The following is a 16,219-nucleotide window of genomic DNA, read 5'->3' as shown; positions in this document are numbered from 1 at the left end:
GTGGATAAGGAATTCTGGAAGGAAGGTATCCTCACCCAAGGAGAGCAGGTTCCTATACTTGTCTGACATCACATCCCTGCACAATTCCCACTGATCTCGGTCCAGGCATTTTCAGTCCTCTTGAGAGAAATCTATGGGCACATCCTGGAATGTCAGCAGTCCCTGAAATTAAAGGTACACATGCCATGTGGCCATGGGAAGAGTTCATAATGTGACCCAAGAAGAAACAGCAAGTTAAAAGAACTGGTTTTAATTTAGAAGAGTGTCTTGAAGTATCCACTAATATATATATATATATATATTATACATACATACATACACTAATATATATATATATTATATATACAAAGTAACTTTCTCTACCTTATTTCTAACTACAAGAAAAGAGTGTGGCATGTGATCCACAAAACCAGTATAGAGACTGTACTTATCTGGAAAAGAAATGATAAAATGATGGTTTCAACACAGGCATATGCATTTTTGAGTGTTTTATTTGTATCAAACTGGATAAAAATGTGTGTATTTCTCAGACAGAAAAGACATGTCAAGGTAGAACTGAACCTTTCAACTATTCATGGGTACACAAGTACACTGGGGAGATTTTAAAAGTGCAGATTCTGATTCAGTAGTTCTGGGGGGCTTGAATTCCATTTTTTTAACAACCTCATTTTTTGTTGTTGTTGTTGTTTTTTTGTTTTTGTTTTTTTGACAAGCTCATTTTTAACTAGTGATGCCACAGTCTATGATTCATTAACCACAGTTGGGAATAGCAGAGACAAAATAAGGACAGGTAAAAATTCATAGTTAACTTTGAACTTAAAGTGTTTTATGGATTTTACACGTTCCATAGAATAGTAAGCACAGCAGCAACAATCGTTTGTGAATATTTTCTATAGACCGTTCATCTTTTACCGTCTTTGTGTAGGATTCCAGGAAAAAGGCCTGGGCTGCGGTCATAGTGGGTGGGGCTCCCAGGCCGGACCGCCCCTCCAGGACCCCCGACGGGGCCCTGCGCACCTGGCGGCTCCCTCCCCCGGCGCCCCCCTCCCTCCCGGAAGGCCTCGGGGCAGAGCGGTCCCACCCACTAAGCCCAGAACGGAGCCCGCGTTTCCGCAGAGCTGGGACTCCCGCAGCTCGGGGTCTATTCCCTCCGCCGTTACGGAAGTGCCCCGGATCCCGAGGGGAGGGCGGCCTCACTGAGGCTGCCGGCTCTGGAGGGGCCCCGGCGGCCGAAGCCGCGACAGTCGTGCGGACGGCGGGCCGGGTAAGTGGGCGCCGACGCTCCGCCTGGTCCGGTGCCCGGGCGGCAGCGCAAGACCAGCTTCTGAGGGGCAGGGGTTCGCTGCCACCCGCCGCAGCTGTGCAGAAAGAGCGGCCCCCAGCGCCTGGTCCCGGGGAACTGCGGTCCCTCCTCTCCCCCCTGCCCTTGGCCTGGCTCGCGGGGCGTGGGGGGCGTGGGGATTGGGTCGGCCTGAGCGTCCGGAGGGGAAACGAGGCAAGGGAGGAACAGGGTCCGGCTGCAGCGTCAGCGCCCCTCCTCCCGACTGCGGGGAAAGCGGCTGAAAACTCCTCCCGAGGCTCGCAGGCCCCTTATTCAGCCGAGTCCCTCTGCGCTCCTTCCTCCCTGAGCTAAAGTACCGGGGGGAGGGGACAGGGCAGGCGACTGGCGCAGGTAATGGGGAACATTAAAAGGTGATTGTTAACTAAGGAAAACCAGCTCTCCCAACGTGAGGAATGTAGCGCTTTTCTTTGTATACGAAGATGCTAGAGTCTGGGCTCACTGAAATCCGTCCTTTCATATGCACCTCAGCTCTCTGGGGCCTGCATTCTGTATTCGCGTATCCTGAATTCCTCAGGGCCCGCGCCTCACGCTGGAGGGCTGCAAGTGCTGAAGACTGTGACATCCTTTGTTTACTGAGCTGGCAAGAAATATTCCATTTCTCACAGGCTTGAGGGGCACAGAGTGAAAAGAGTAGGAGAATCTCACTCGGCATGTAATTTAGCTTATATATATATATATAATATTTATATTTAACTGTGCTAATAGAGGCTCTCAAGTCCAATCAACTTGTACTACTGCCCTCTATGTATTAATTTCATCAATATCATATGATAAATGCCTATAAAACTGACTTAATCCATTTAAACAGGATAATAATTTTTAAAGGAAACATAATAGAAATATAACAACAAAACGCTTACCACTAAAGGCTGTGTGCGGAACAACCTGAATAAATGTTCCGTTTTTAAAATATTGAAAGATGTATTCAGTACAAATATCAACAAAAATGAAAAATAATAAGGGCAGCGGAATGCTGAAATGTTCTCTTTATCATTAAAGTGGCAGAAAATCATGTATTAGTAGGCACTGGGGGCAGAGGATGCCTGATATTATATCTTTTTCATATTTGTGCAGTTGTTTCAACAAGTAACGTAAAGACAAAATGGAAAAACGAGGTTTGTGCCTGAGATCATGTTGATGCGAAACCAGGGATGGCCACTTTGTGCCAGGTGAGTTAAGTTTACCTGGCAGGTAGATCGCAGAGCTCCTGAGAAGCAAGGGTTGGAATTTTTCTGCTGGGTGCCCCTTAGGTTCTGGGACTTGATTGATTGTGAGTCATGTTGGGGGAAAGACCTGATCGCAGGAAATGGGTGGAAATAGAGTGATTTGGGGAGCAGCTAACGACATTCATCACAGCTAACGGCCTGAATGAATTTTAAAGAAACAGGAAAACAGATGCTTCTTATGGAATCAGAGAATGTGAGGGCTGAACAATCCCACAAAATGAGAAACACCCGTCCCATTTTCCAGATGAGAAAACAGAGACCCAGCAAGGTGATATCCCTCACCCAAGTTGCACCCGTCTCTCCTCCCCACTACATGCTTCATGAAAGCTGGACTCTTCCTATCTTGATCACTGCTGAACCCCAAAAAGGGCCAGGCATCTAGCAGCTGCTCCAAAAATTTTGGTTGACTGTAGGAACAATGCTAGTTCTTTCTTTCTCACTCTTATTCAGGATTATGCCAAGAAATCACCAGGTTGCAATGTAATTCGATAAATGTAAATATTGAGTTTTGTTGTGATGAGGGCTTAGGCTTTGAAGGTAACAGACTTGTTTCAGATCCTGGTTCTGCCACTCAATAGCTGTTTGGCTTTGGGAAAATTACTAAACCTCTCTGAGCTTATTTCCTCCTTTGTAAAAGTGGGGATAAAACTATCTGAGCCAGCAGAGCACCTGCCTCAGGGATGTGCACTAAGTTTTGGTCTTTCTCACTCTCCCACTCCTCCTCTCTGTTCTTCGCAGAGAACATGTACAGAAGGATATAGTACTTTTTTAAAAAATTAATTTATTTTTGGCTGCGTTTGTCTTTGTTGCTGCGCGTGGGCTTTCTCTAGTTGCAGCGAGCGGGGGCTACTCTTTGTTGCGGTGTGCGCGCGGGCTTCTCATTGCGGTGGCTTCTCCTGCTGCGCTTGTTGTGGAGCACAGGCTCTAGGCGCTCGGGCTTCAGTAGTTGTGGCCTGCAGGCTCAGTAGTTGTGGCGCATGGGCTTAGCTGATCCGTGGCATATGGGATCTTCCCTGACCAGGGCTCGAACCCATGTCCTCTGCATTGGCAGGCAGATTCTTAACCACTGCGCCACCAGGGATGTCCGATATAGTACTTTTTAAAAAAGCGTTTTAATTTATTTCAGAAAATATACATTTTTCTTGTAGAAAAGGTTATTCCACTATAGAAACATAAACACACAAAACCACTACAAATGCAGTATTCTATGGGTTAGATATTATCAGTCACATTTTTTAAGTAACTGGGCAAATGACAAAGCACTAGCAACTGGGGAGTAAGAAGACTCAAATCTGGGGTGCCCCCCACCCCAATTTCAAGAGCAGGATGTGTTTTTCAAATCCATGTTTCATATGGTCTTTGTTTCTCATCCATCCTCTGTGTCTGCCTTTCTCAAGAAGGCTCAGATCCTCCGCTTTCACATCCTCCCGGCTGGCTGTGCCCCAGCTCCCGCCCTGGAACCTCTGCATGCCTGGGTGTGCCTGCTCTCCCTGTGCCTCACCAGCTTCGCTAGGGAGCTGCTGTATCGTGCACTGCTAGCTGTACCCCAGAGTGCCTAGACCCTTCTGGTACGTGAGGTACATCCTCATCACCATGAGTGCACGCCCATCCCCTTACCTTATATCCTGCCTCTAAGCCAGGCTTGGGGGTGACTACAGTGTGTATTCAGCTATGTTAGGTGCTGGGATCAAAGTGAAGTTCCCAACTTTTGAAGTTGCAGGCTTGAGGGGCACACAGTGATTTAAAGTCGGGTCACCTGACTTAAAGGGGGGGCTGATTGATTTAAAGCCAGGGCAGCTGACTTAAAGCCTGCGTCCCTCAGCTGCAGGACGAGACCAACTTTGGGGGTGCACGGGTTCGCTCCAAGCCAGCACTGCTGTTCAGGAAGAGCTTCCAGTAGCGCCTTAGTGCAGGGGGACTTGGTGTGTTGTCTTGCCCCTGCCCTCAGAGGGGGGCCACCTGCTCTTCTGGAGGAGAATCAGGGAGGGGGAAGTGCAGAGTCCCGGCTGGAGTTGCGGCACCCCTTGTCTGATGGCAGGCAAGGAGGGGCGGGGCTGTGTGGTGTCCTGGGGCTGGACTCACCAGGTCGACTCAGCCTCTCAGCCTCCTAACCTCCCCACACACACCCCACAAGAGTTTCCAATAATATGTAATCGCGCCTTAGGTTCTCGGTCTTCAAACTCATACCCAGGCTCCCAGGTCCCTTGATTCAGCCAATTCCTCTGTGCTCTTTCTTCTATTAGATACCGTCCCAGAGGGAGGGGCTGGGGGATGGGACTGGAGGGACCCCGGCAGCACTGGCCTCAGCTGATTAAAGTGATCTGGGGCCTGTGCTCTCACATATGTGCGAGGACCCTTAAGGCGGAATCGAGGGGGCCAGTTAGAGGCAGTCCTTGCTGCCTCAAGTGAGTATGGATCACCGTCTGGTAGGGAGCACGCTGACCCCTGGGAAGTACTGTTAGGAGGATGTGTTCCACCCTCAGCTTCAAGGACGTGGTTGGGCTTCAGGGCTCCAGTACCCTTCCAGGCCTCCAGGTCCGACTGCTCCCCAGCGGCCTTGCAGACCTGCCTTCCTGTCCCAGAACTTGCCAGGCTCCAGGAAGAATGCAGACTGCAGAGATGGTGCCTGAGGGCTCCCGCTTAAGAAGTGCTGTCCCTGGGGACCCAACAGTGGAGGGAGGAAGGGTGAAGGGAGTAGGGGGGTAGGGTAGGGAGGGGTGGCTGCCCTGGGAGTTGTTGAGAGAGAAATATCGCCCCCCACACCCCCTGCCCCCTGCAACTGACCCATTGCTGCCATAGGATCTCAGGGCCTTTTAGTCAGAGATGCCTCTGCTTCTTTACTCCTGTGTTCACAACTATGCAAAACCAACTCTTCATCCTCTTGCTGCCTTGCCAGGACTTTTAAAGCACTGTTCTTTTGAAGCACTCGTTCCCTAAACCGCAGTTTGGAGCTGCCCAAGCTATTTAAAAGTGTTCTCCTTAAACTGAGACTAAATCCTACTCTTTTGGAGAAACAACCTTCACTTCAGAGGAGATAGTCTTTTCTGCCCATTCCTTCCTTCTACTGCCCTCTTAAGCCCTGTGCACAAAGAGCTTGGTGATTTATTTTTTGCTTCATGTCAAAAAAATAAATAAAACTTCTCCATGCACCTCAAAAAGCTTTCCTTGAACATAGGTGTTTCAAAACCATGACAGTGTTTTGCAGTTAGTATACACTGGGTAGACTGCCTAGCAATCCCTCCAAGAGCCAGAGGTGAGCGACACCTTTACTTATTTGATTGGATGCCCTTCAGATTTAGGAAGGTCGCATTCTTATGCCCCAGCAGATAAGACAGAGCCCTGGATGGCTGTGGCTGTGATTATATAACTTCTGATGATTTTATTTCCCTTACTGAGCTGCTGCTTCTAGGTTAAATTCATTTTATTATCTGTCTATTTTTAAAGAAAGAGTGAAAACGTCACTCTAATAAGTCAGGAGTCTGAGCTCAGGGTTGGTCAAAGGTACTCACAGGGAGGAAGGTGGATAAAAATAGATGGGTAAAATAGGAGGGTTGGCAAGTACAGCCAGGACACCTGTGTTCATCGTGCGTACTAATAAAGGCCAGGATCTCCTCATTTATATCTGGTGGGAAGTTCTGATGGTTTCACAGGATCAAACTCAAATCATATTCAAACTAGGAGATATCCCCTGAGCCTAAAAGGAAGTATCCACCCCTCACAGGAGTCGCTGCTGAGGAATAAAGACGCAGACGTAGAGACTGGACTTGGGGACACTGGGAGGGGGAAGGGTAAGCTGGGGCGAAGTGAGAGAGTGGCATGGAAATATATAAACTACCAAATGTAAAATCGATAGCCAGTGGGAAGCAGCTGCATATAGCAAGGGAGATCAGCTCGGTGCTTTGTGAGCACCTAGAGGGGTGGGAGGGAGACACAAGAGGGAGGAGATATGGGGACATATGTATACGAATAGCTGATTCACTTTGTTATACAGCAGAAGCTAATACAACATGGTAAAGCAATTATACTCCAATAAAGATGTTAACAACAACAACGAAAAAAACTAAGTCAACCATGCCAACGGAGACATTGTATGTGTTTACAGTTCAAGAAATTCAGAAGACAATCCTTTACTCTGTATGCAATGAATCGTCCATTGGAAAAGAAAGAAACTTTCTAAAATGTTGTTTTTCAATTTATTGTTTAGAACATCATTTTTATACCTCTGCATTTCTTACTATTCAAAGCCAAGTCACGTGAGTTACAGGGAAGCAGCTGATTGATTTAAAGTTGGGTCATGTGATTTAAAAACCAGTGGCAGGGCTTCCCTGGTGGCGCAGTGGTTGAGAGTCCGCCTGCCAATTCAGGGGACACGGGTTCATGCCCCGGTCCGGGAAGATCCCACATGCTGCGGAGCGGCTGGGCCTGTGAGCCATGGCCGCTGAGCCTGTGCGTCCGGAGCCTGTGCTCCGCAATGGGAGAGGCCACAACAGTGAGAGGCCCGCCTACCGCAAAAAAAAACAAAAACAAAAAACAGTGGCAGCTGATTGATTTAAATCCAGTCATATGCCATGAGGAGGGGGTGCTAAAAACTGCTTTTTCATCTCTGGCTCAGAATATCATATTTACCTTGGTTTTTCTTATGATTTAGAAAACTTGAGCTGTCTCCCCTTGGAATCATCAGGACAAAAATACAGTATTTCTGGTTCATTCTTGAAAACAGCTTCTCACGGTTAAGGTGTATTGACTAAAAGATCTTCCTTCTTTAAGAGATTCCAAACCTCTATAGGACACTTCATTGTAATTGGAGAAAAAAGAAGAATGAAATCAGGCCAGCAGCTGCAGAAGGCAAGGCAGCCCCCAGGACTAGGGAAGGAGGAGGAGGAAGGGCTGAGAGTTGCCATTAGAGGAGACAGCCTCCAGAGGGCGCTGAAGCACCGGCAGAGCCCACCTGCCATTCCCACTTTGGCACTCCAGGATCACAGTTGGGTTTGGAGATGGGGTTGCTGTAACCCCAAGGAGGTGAGCAGAGAGGAGGAGTTGATTACCGGTCTCCTCTGACTCTCTGGGCCAAATGGCCTGGCTTCACAGGGGAGACAGAGTTTTGCTTTCAGCAACTGATGGGGCACTTCCAGGCTGGTGGGGTTGCCCAGTGGCCCGACAGCCTGACAGGCTGACTGCGGTGTGACCGCCCGTTGTTCCTCCAGAATCTGTACATCAGGAGGTGCATGGCTGCGGGAGCCCATTCACCGCCCCCCCCAAGGGGGATGGCACCTTCCCTGGCTGTACCCTGTGATCACCAGGTACTTGAAATGAATGCAAGTTTTTTGACTTCAAGGAAGAGCTCACATAACCCCTTCTGCCTCATAATGTGTGGGATTTACTATAATGGAAGGACATTATAAAGAACAGGTAGAAAACTCACCTGTTGGTCTCCATGTAGGAGTTTATTTTGCATGAATCCCTCCTACATGAGTAGATAGCAGAGGTTTATTTTTGTTCCCGTGTGTGTAGTTGTGGCAGAGGATGTAGGTATGGTGATTTGAAGCCCTGAAAGAAATATTCTCAGAACTCTCAAGACTTCTCTTGATTGGAACCGAAAGGACCTGGAAAAGGAGGAAAAGAAAAGGAAGGGGGAGAAAGAATGACTGTTTCTCAGTAAATTCACCTTCTTAGTTGATTGTTCTGTCTTCTCATTTCTTTTAACTTCTATGTATGTCTAATGGAATAATGTAGAAAGGCTGATTTTTATGCTTTAAAAGATTTTACATCGCAAAGAGACTAGAAGTGGCTAACAGAACTTATTCAACGTTGACAGAACTTACTCAAATCAATTTTAGATAGAGTCTTTGATATTAAATTTCTACACTAAAATTGGTTAATCCAAGTTTTCTGTCTTTTTCTTTTTGAGTGAATATTTGTAACATATTTTTGTAGATAATAATTTACCCTAGATATACAAAATTGTGAGAATGGGTAACATTTATTACCACTTAAATGATTTCTTTTAAATGAATAGATCGTACACTTTAAATGCCAATGTTGTATCTTACATGTTTTTTAATTCCTTGATTTCCAAAACTTGTGTTTATTTAATTGATTTCTATCTAATAATCTCCTCTTTATTCTTTCTTACTTTATATTTTATTGATCTATACTTAATTTACATTATTATATCAGTTTCAGAGGGACAACATAGTGATTCATAAATGTTTAGGTTGTTCTCCATTTATACTTATTATGAAAGAGTGGCTCTATCCCCCATGCTATACTGTACGTCACTGTAGATTATTGGTTTTATACATAGTGGATTCTTCCTCAGAATCTCCTACCACTATTTTGCTCCTCTACCCTGTCTCTCCCTGCTGCTAACCACTAGTCTGTTCTTTAATCTGTGAGTCTGTTTTGTTGTTGTTGTTGTTGTATTCAGTTGTTTAGATGCCACGTGTAAATGATATCATACCAGGTGTATTTTCTCTGTGACTTACTTTACTAAGCATGGTACCCTGCAAGTCCATCCATGTTCTTGCAAATGGCAAAATTTCATTTTTTGTTGAAGTCATCATAATAAAACTTCTTTTATCCAGTAACATATTGACGAACATTTAGTTTGACTCTGTATCTTGGCTATGGCAAATAACAGTGTTATGAACATTGGTGTGCAGTTATTTCTTTTGAAATAGTGTTTTTGTTTTCTTCTGATACACCCGAGAGTGAAATTACTGGATATTACGGTAGTTCTATTTTTAGTTTTTTTGTGGAACCTCCATTCTGCTTTCCACAGTAGCTGCACTAATTCACATTCACGTCAAGAGTGTACAAGAGTTTCCCTTTCTCCACATCCTCACTAACCTTTGTTATTTGTGACCTTTTTGATGACAGCCATTCTGACAAGAGTGAGGTAATATATCTCAGTTCTGATTTGCATTTTACTGTCAATTAGCTATGTTCAGCATCTTTGTGAGTTCTGGCTGTCTATCTGTATTTTTTCCTTGGAAAATGTCTATTTAGGTCTTCTCACTTTTTTAAAAAAGATTTTGGGTGTTTATTTGATACTGAGTTGTATGTGCTGTTTCTATATTTTAGATATTAACCCTCGATGGATCCTCTTTTTGTGTTAACTTCTTATCATGTGCAAATACTTTTGCTCTTTCAGCATGTTATCTTTTCATATTGTCTTTGGTTTCCTTTGCTGTGCAAAATCTTTTAAGTTTAGTGAAGTCCCATTTGTTTATTTTTGGCTTTGTTTCATTTGCCTTAGTAGACTGAACCTAAAACTGTTGCTATCATGTATGTTAAAGAATGTTCTGTATTTTCCTCTAGGGGTTTTATGGTTTCTGTCTTACATTTAGGTCTTTATTCACTTTTGAGTTTATTTTATAAATGGTGTGCTAAAATATTGTAATTTTATTCTTTTCCATGTAGCTGACCCGTTTTCCCAGTACCACTTATTGAAGAGACAGTTTTTTCTCCATATTGCCTGCTTTGTCATAAATCAATTAAATATAAGTGTGTGGGTTTGTTTCTGAGATCTCTATTCTATTCCAGTGATCTTTATGTCTGTTTTTGCTCCAGTACTATTCCCTTTGATTACTGTAGCTTTGTAGCATAGTCTGAAGTCAAGGTGCGTGACGCCTCCACCTCTGTTCTTTCTCAAGATTGTTTTGGCTATTTAGGGTCTTTGTGCTTCTATACAAATTTTAAAATTACTTTTTTAAGTTCTGTGAAAATGCTTTGGTATTCTGATAGGGACTGCATTAAATCTGTAGATTGTCTTTGGTAGTATGGTTATTTTAACAGTATTAATTCTTCCAGTCCATGCACCTGCTATATTTTCCCATCTTTTTCTGTTGCCTTCAATTTCTTTCACCAATGGCTGATAGATTTCTGAGTACATGTCTTTTACCTGCTTAGGTGTGTTTGTTCCTAGGTATCTTACTCTTTTTGGTGTAATTGCATATGGTATTGTTTTCTTAATTTTTCTTTCTGACAGCTTTGAGTTTTGGTTTTTCTTCTTCTTCTAATTCCTTCAGGTGTAATGTTAGGTTGTTTAGTTGATATTTTTCTTGTTTCCTAAGAATAAGCTTGTATCACTATAACTTCCCCCTGTGAACTGCATTGGCTGTGTCCTATAGGTTTTGGATCATTGTGTGTTCATTTTTATTTCTCTCTGGGTATTTTTAGAATCCCTAATTAATTTCTTCAGTGTTCCTTTTTTCCCCTTTTATTCCCTTCATCTGTGATGTGAGGACTATCTTTAATATTATGTTTGGATTTCTTTCAGTTTGTGTGTGTGTGTGTGTGTGTGTGTGTGTGTGTGTGTGTGTGTGTGAGATTATTTTAAGTTGCTGAGCTCTTAATTTCAAATGGACATTAACAACCCTGCACTGTTACTCTGCTCCCCCACAGTTACTGAATTTGACCTCATATTTTACATCCACTTGTTTTGTGTGTCCCTTAACTTCTTATTATGAATATAGGTGATTTTATTAATGTTTTCTTTCATCCTTCCCATTAGCTGTGTACATGTTTGATTTACTACCTTTATTGAATATTTGCCTTAACCAATGAGGTTTTTCCTTTAGTAAGTTTCCTTTCGTAATGATTATGATTCAGTCGAGGCCTTTTCTTTTTCACTGAGAATAGCCCCTTTAAGATTTCTCATAAAGCTGGTTTGGCAATGCTGAACTCTTAGTTTTGCTTTAGAAACTTTAGATCTCTCCATCAAATCTGAAGGAGAGCCTTTCTGGGTAGAGTATTTTTGGTTATACGATTTTCCCTTTCATGACTTTAAATATACCATGCCACTCCCTTCTGGCATGCAGAGGTATCCTGAGAAGTCAGCTGATAACTTTATGCAAGTTCCCATGTTTGTAACTTGTTGCTTTTCCTTTGCTTCTTTTAATATTGTCTTTTTATCTTTATTTCTTTGCCATTTTAATTACAGTGAGTCTTGGTGTGGTCCTCTTTGGGTTGATCCTGTTTTGGCCTTACTGTGTTTACTGGACATGGCTGTCTGTTTTCTTTCCCAGGTTATGGAAGTTTTCAGCTCTTATGTCTTCAGGTATGTTCTACACTGCTTTCTCTTTCCTTTTTCCTTCTGGGACCAGTATAATGCAAATGTTAGTACACTTGATGTTGTTCACAGGTCTGTTCAACTTTCCTCATTTCATTTTAATCTATTGTTTTACCGTTCATCTTCAGTGATTGCCTGTACTCTGTCCTTCAGTTTTCTGATCCATTCCTCTGTATCATTGAGTCTACAGTAGTTTCCTTTTAGTGTAATTTTCATTTCATTTATTGTATTCCTCATCTCTGTTTGGTTGTTCTTAGGAGTCTAACTCTTTTAAAAAATTCTCACTTCTTGCTCTGGTCGTCCATTCTTCTCCTGAGTTCTTTGATCATCTTTATAGTTATTACCTTGAACTCTTTGTTGAGGAGATTGGCTATCTCCACTTCACTTAGATCTTCTTCTGAGTTCTTATCTTGTTCCTTCATTTGGATCGTGTTTCTGTGTCACCTCATTTTTCTTAACTTGCTGTTTTTATTGCTATGTATGTAGTAGGTTCGTTACATTTCCTGACCTTGGAGAAGTGGCCTTTTGTAGGAGAGGTCCTATGTGTCCCAGCAGCCCACAGTCCCCTGGTCACTAGAACTATATGTTCTAGGTGTACCCCCTATGTGGGCTGCTTGGGCTCTTCTGTTGTGGTGGGCTGACTACTGGGGGTGGTCTGGTAGGCTTGGCTGCCCCCAGAGTGCATGTTTGCCAGGCTCTGCCTTGTATGGAGGCTGTCTGTGCTGCTTGGTGAGGCTAAATCTTAGGGCAGCTGGCTGCACAACTCTGGGGCACACCAAATCTAGTGCTGGTTCATTTATGGGTAGAGTTGCAGTCCAGGTGATATCAGGGCTAGTGCCCAGTCACTGGTCCTGGGGCTATGCTGGCTACTGGGAGGAAGACACAGGTCCTGAGCTCTGGCTGCAGGGCCCAGGAGTCGCAGAGTTGGTGTTGGATCACTGTCCCTGACACAGCTATCTGCAGGGTCTGGGGTATCCCTAATCTTGTGTTGGCATTCTGATGGGCAGGGTCAGGACCCAGCTGAGTCCATGGCTGCTTCTGGCCTGCAGGTGAGTGTTCTGGTCACACAGGTGCTGGGCTGTGGTATTCCTGGAGCTGGTGTGTGCCTGTTGGTGTATGAGGCTGATCCCACTGCTAGAGCAGGTTTGCTGTTGGGTAGGTCCAAGCTCCATCCAGTCCCTGTGCAGTAATCACCCGCTGACGGTGAGGCTGATTCCAAGGACAAAGCAGGCTCACTTGTCAGAGTGGCCAGGGATTCTGAGACTGGTGCCTGCCCACTGGTGGGTGGAGTTGGGATCCAGGGTCTCTGTGTGAGGGGTCCTGGGGCTCTTGGATCTAGTGCCTGTGCACTGACATGTGGAGGCTGGTCCTGGGGCTTCTGGTGGCTGGACCATGTCCAGGGGCAGCTGTGCATTGAGAGGGTCTGAAGGCACCTGTTGGCTGGTGGGTGTGGCTGTGCCCCTGCTCAGCTGCTTGGACTGAAGCCCCCTGGTGCTTGTGTCTATAGTCTGGTGGAAATTGGTGGGGCTCAGTCCTGAGGCTGATAAGCTAGAGGGAGGATTCCGAAATTATGCTTGCTGGTACCAGTGGCCACAAGGTAGAAGGAGCTCCCCCAAATGGCTGCTGCCAGTGTCTGTGTCCCTGAGGCTGTGCTGTAGTTGCCTCTTGCCTCTCTGGGAGATTCTCCAAGATCAGGAGGTAGGTGTGACCCAGGATCCTTTCAAATTCCTGCTTGTGTTCTGATTCTCGGATCATGTGGGATTTTGTGAGCATCTATTTAGAGTGGAATCTCTATTTCCCGCAACCCTCTGGCTCTCTGGAAAATAAGCACTACTGGTCTTCAAAGCCCAACTTTCTAGGAACTCTTCTTCCCAGCAGAGGATCCCTGGGCTTGGGAGCCTGCTGTTCTGTTCATACCCCTTGCTACCCGGGAGCACCTCAGAAATTGTAATTATTCTCCCATTTGTGGGCCACGCACGTGGTGGTATGCGTCTTGAGTATATTGAGACTTTTCGCCTTCCTTCCTGTCTTGTCGTGGTGCCTTCCTTATGTCTTTAGCTGTAAAACATCTTTTATGGTAGGTCCCGGCCTTTTTCATCAATTGCTGTTCTGTAAATATTTGTGACTCTGGTGTGCCCATGAGAGGCATCAAGCTCTGGGTCTCTGAATGCTACCATCTAGGACCATCTCTCCACTTCATTCTTAAATCATATTATTTAACTCTTCTTAGTATCTTATTTGATTTGTGGCAGTTTGAAATTTATTTCACTCATGTTCACTTCGCCTGTTTTAAAAAATTAAATGTTTCATTCATTCATTTTGAAATGGAGATAGTGACCTGTGAATTTCCATACCTCAAAAATCAAGGATAGGACAAAAGCCTTTTCTACCTGTGTTCCCCTCAAACTCTGCTCCCCACCCCAGCCTGGGGATTAACCTCTTGCACCCACGCTCACCTTCTGTTTTGGGACCGCTAACCATCATTCCATCTGTATGTGTGTTGACAAGGTGAACTATAGTCTTTCCAGTTTTTGTTTTATGGTTTTTTGTTTATCGAACAGTCCTTCTATGAATATACATTTACTGGTCTGCTGAAGTTCATATATAAACCTGTCAAGCACATTACCAGAATTGGAATTGCTTGTATATACACTTTGATAAATTTTAGAGACAATGGTAGAACAGAAGTAAATTGTATTTCACATCCCGCCATATTCTCACACCATGAAAACCCTTCCCTTTTTAATATATTTGTGTGTAGTTTATCTTTATGCCCATACTGTATTTCCCAGAGATGGGTAAGTGTTATGTTTCTTGCTAAAAATTTACTGTATTGTTCAGTCAGGTTTTTAGTGGTTTTAGCACGATCACATTTCCCTGAACTCGCAAATACAAGATCTTCTTTCACACTGTCTTTTACTCCCTACTCGTTTATATTGCCCTACTAATTCTCAGTCCTGGTCTTTCTTTATGTTCTTCATCAACCTGGATAGGTTATACTATTTTCTCCCTTATTCAAGACCAATAGAATAGAATAGAGCACCCACAAATAAACCCTGATATATGGCCAAATGATTTTTGACAAGTTGCCAAGACTTTTCAAAGTAGGAAGGATAGTATATTCAACAAATGGTGCTGAGACGTCTTGTTGTCAACATGCAAAAGAAGGAAGATGGACCCTTACCTAACATCAGAGGCAAAAATTAATGAAAATGTATTAAGAAACTAAATATATGGCCTAATAAAATAAAAAGTCTTTGAAGAAGACACACGACCAGAGCTTCATGACATTGGAGTTGGCAGTGTTTCCTCAATATGAAACGAAGGAATAACAAAGGCACAGCTAACAAAAAAATAAACAATTTTCAGTACATAATTTTTTAAAAAACATGTGTTTCAAAGAAATGGAAACAGAGTAAAATGGCAACCCACAAGATGGGAGAAAATATTTGAAAGCCATGTATCTGACAAGAGATTTCTATTCAGAATATACAGAGAACTCCTACAACTCAACAAAAAGCAAACACCCTGATTCAAAAATCGATAAAAGACTTGAATAGATGGTTCTTCAAAAATATGTACAAATGACTAAGCACTTGAATAGATGCTCCGTATCACTAAATGCATGTTTATATATTTGGGTGCATGCATACACACACAAGCACACACACATACACAAGCAGAAAACAAGTATTGGTGAGGATGTGAGGGAGTTGGAAGCATTGTGCTATGTCAGTGGGAATGTAGAATGATACAGCTGCTTTGCAGAAGAGTATGGCAAGTTTTCAGATATTGAAAAATAGAATTACTACATGATCCAGGAATTGTACTATGAGGTATACCCAAAGGAATTGAAATCAGGGTCCTAAAGAAATATTTGTACTCCAATATTTATAGCAGTAATAATCACAATAGCTAAAATATGAAAGGAACCTAAGTGTTCATCCACTAGTTCCTGGATAAGCAAAGTGTGGTATACCCATATAATACAGTATTATTCAGTGTTACGAAGGAAAAGATCTAGGAATATGCTACAACATGGAGGGATCTTGAGGAAATTTAGCTACCAAAATGCCATTTTTGTGACGTTTAATGAGTCATAACAATAGAACTACTTATTTCAATTATATGGGGTACTTAGTGTAGTCAAAACCATAGAAATTGGGAGGGTAATGATGCTTTTCAGGGGGTTATGGAACAAAAAGGAAAGTTATATTTAAAGGATACTGAGTTACAGTTTTAAAAGATAGAAAAGAATTAGAAAGTAAATGGTGATATTGGTTGCCCAATAATACGAATGTATTTAATATCACTGAACGGTATACTTTATAATAATTAACATGTTATATTTTATGTTATTTGATTTTACCGACATAAAAAATTGAGAAAGAATGTAATATCAGGAAGGGGAGTGGCCTGGGATAGAGCAGAGAGTAGTCAGAAGGGTGAGACACTGGATATTTTGAAGAAGAGGTGAGAGTCTTCATTGGCCAGAAGAGACTTTATAAAAAAATTAAAAATTACTCTGAGGGTGTATTAAATAGATATCTATGGGTGTACTCCTATCTCCCGTGAGTT

At 43.4% G+C, this 16,219-nt stretch overlaps 1 long non-coding RNA gene across 5 annotated transcripts in view; it reads left to right on the top strand.

Annotated features, from left to right (window-relative positions):
* The first annotated feature begins 1,096 nt into the window (after positions 1 to 1,096).
* LOC309825341 overlaps positions 1,097 to 16,219 on the top strand; it is an 85,490-nt gene continuing 70,367 nt past the window's right edge. For all 5 annotated transcript variants that reach the window (XR_014297021.1, XR_014297022.1, XR_014297023.1 and 2 more), the window contains exons 1-2: positions 1,097 to 1,264; positions 2,417 to 2,511. This is a non-coding gene — a long non-coding RNA (uncharacterized lncRNA). The remainder of the gene's footprint in view (positions 1,265 to 2,416; positions 2,512 to 16,219) is intronic.

Source organism: Grampus griseus (genome assembly GCF_964374135.1).
Source record: "Grampus griseus genome assembly, chromosome: 7".
Lineage (NCBI taxonomy): Eukaryota > Metazoa > Chordata > Mammalia > Artiodactyla > Delphinidae > Grampus > Grampus griseus.
This window is presented reverse-complemented; position numbering and strand designations above follow the sequence as displayed.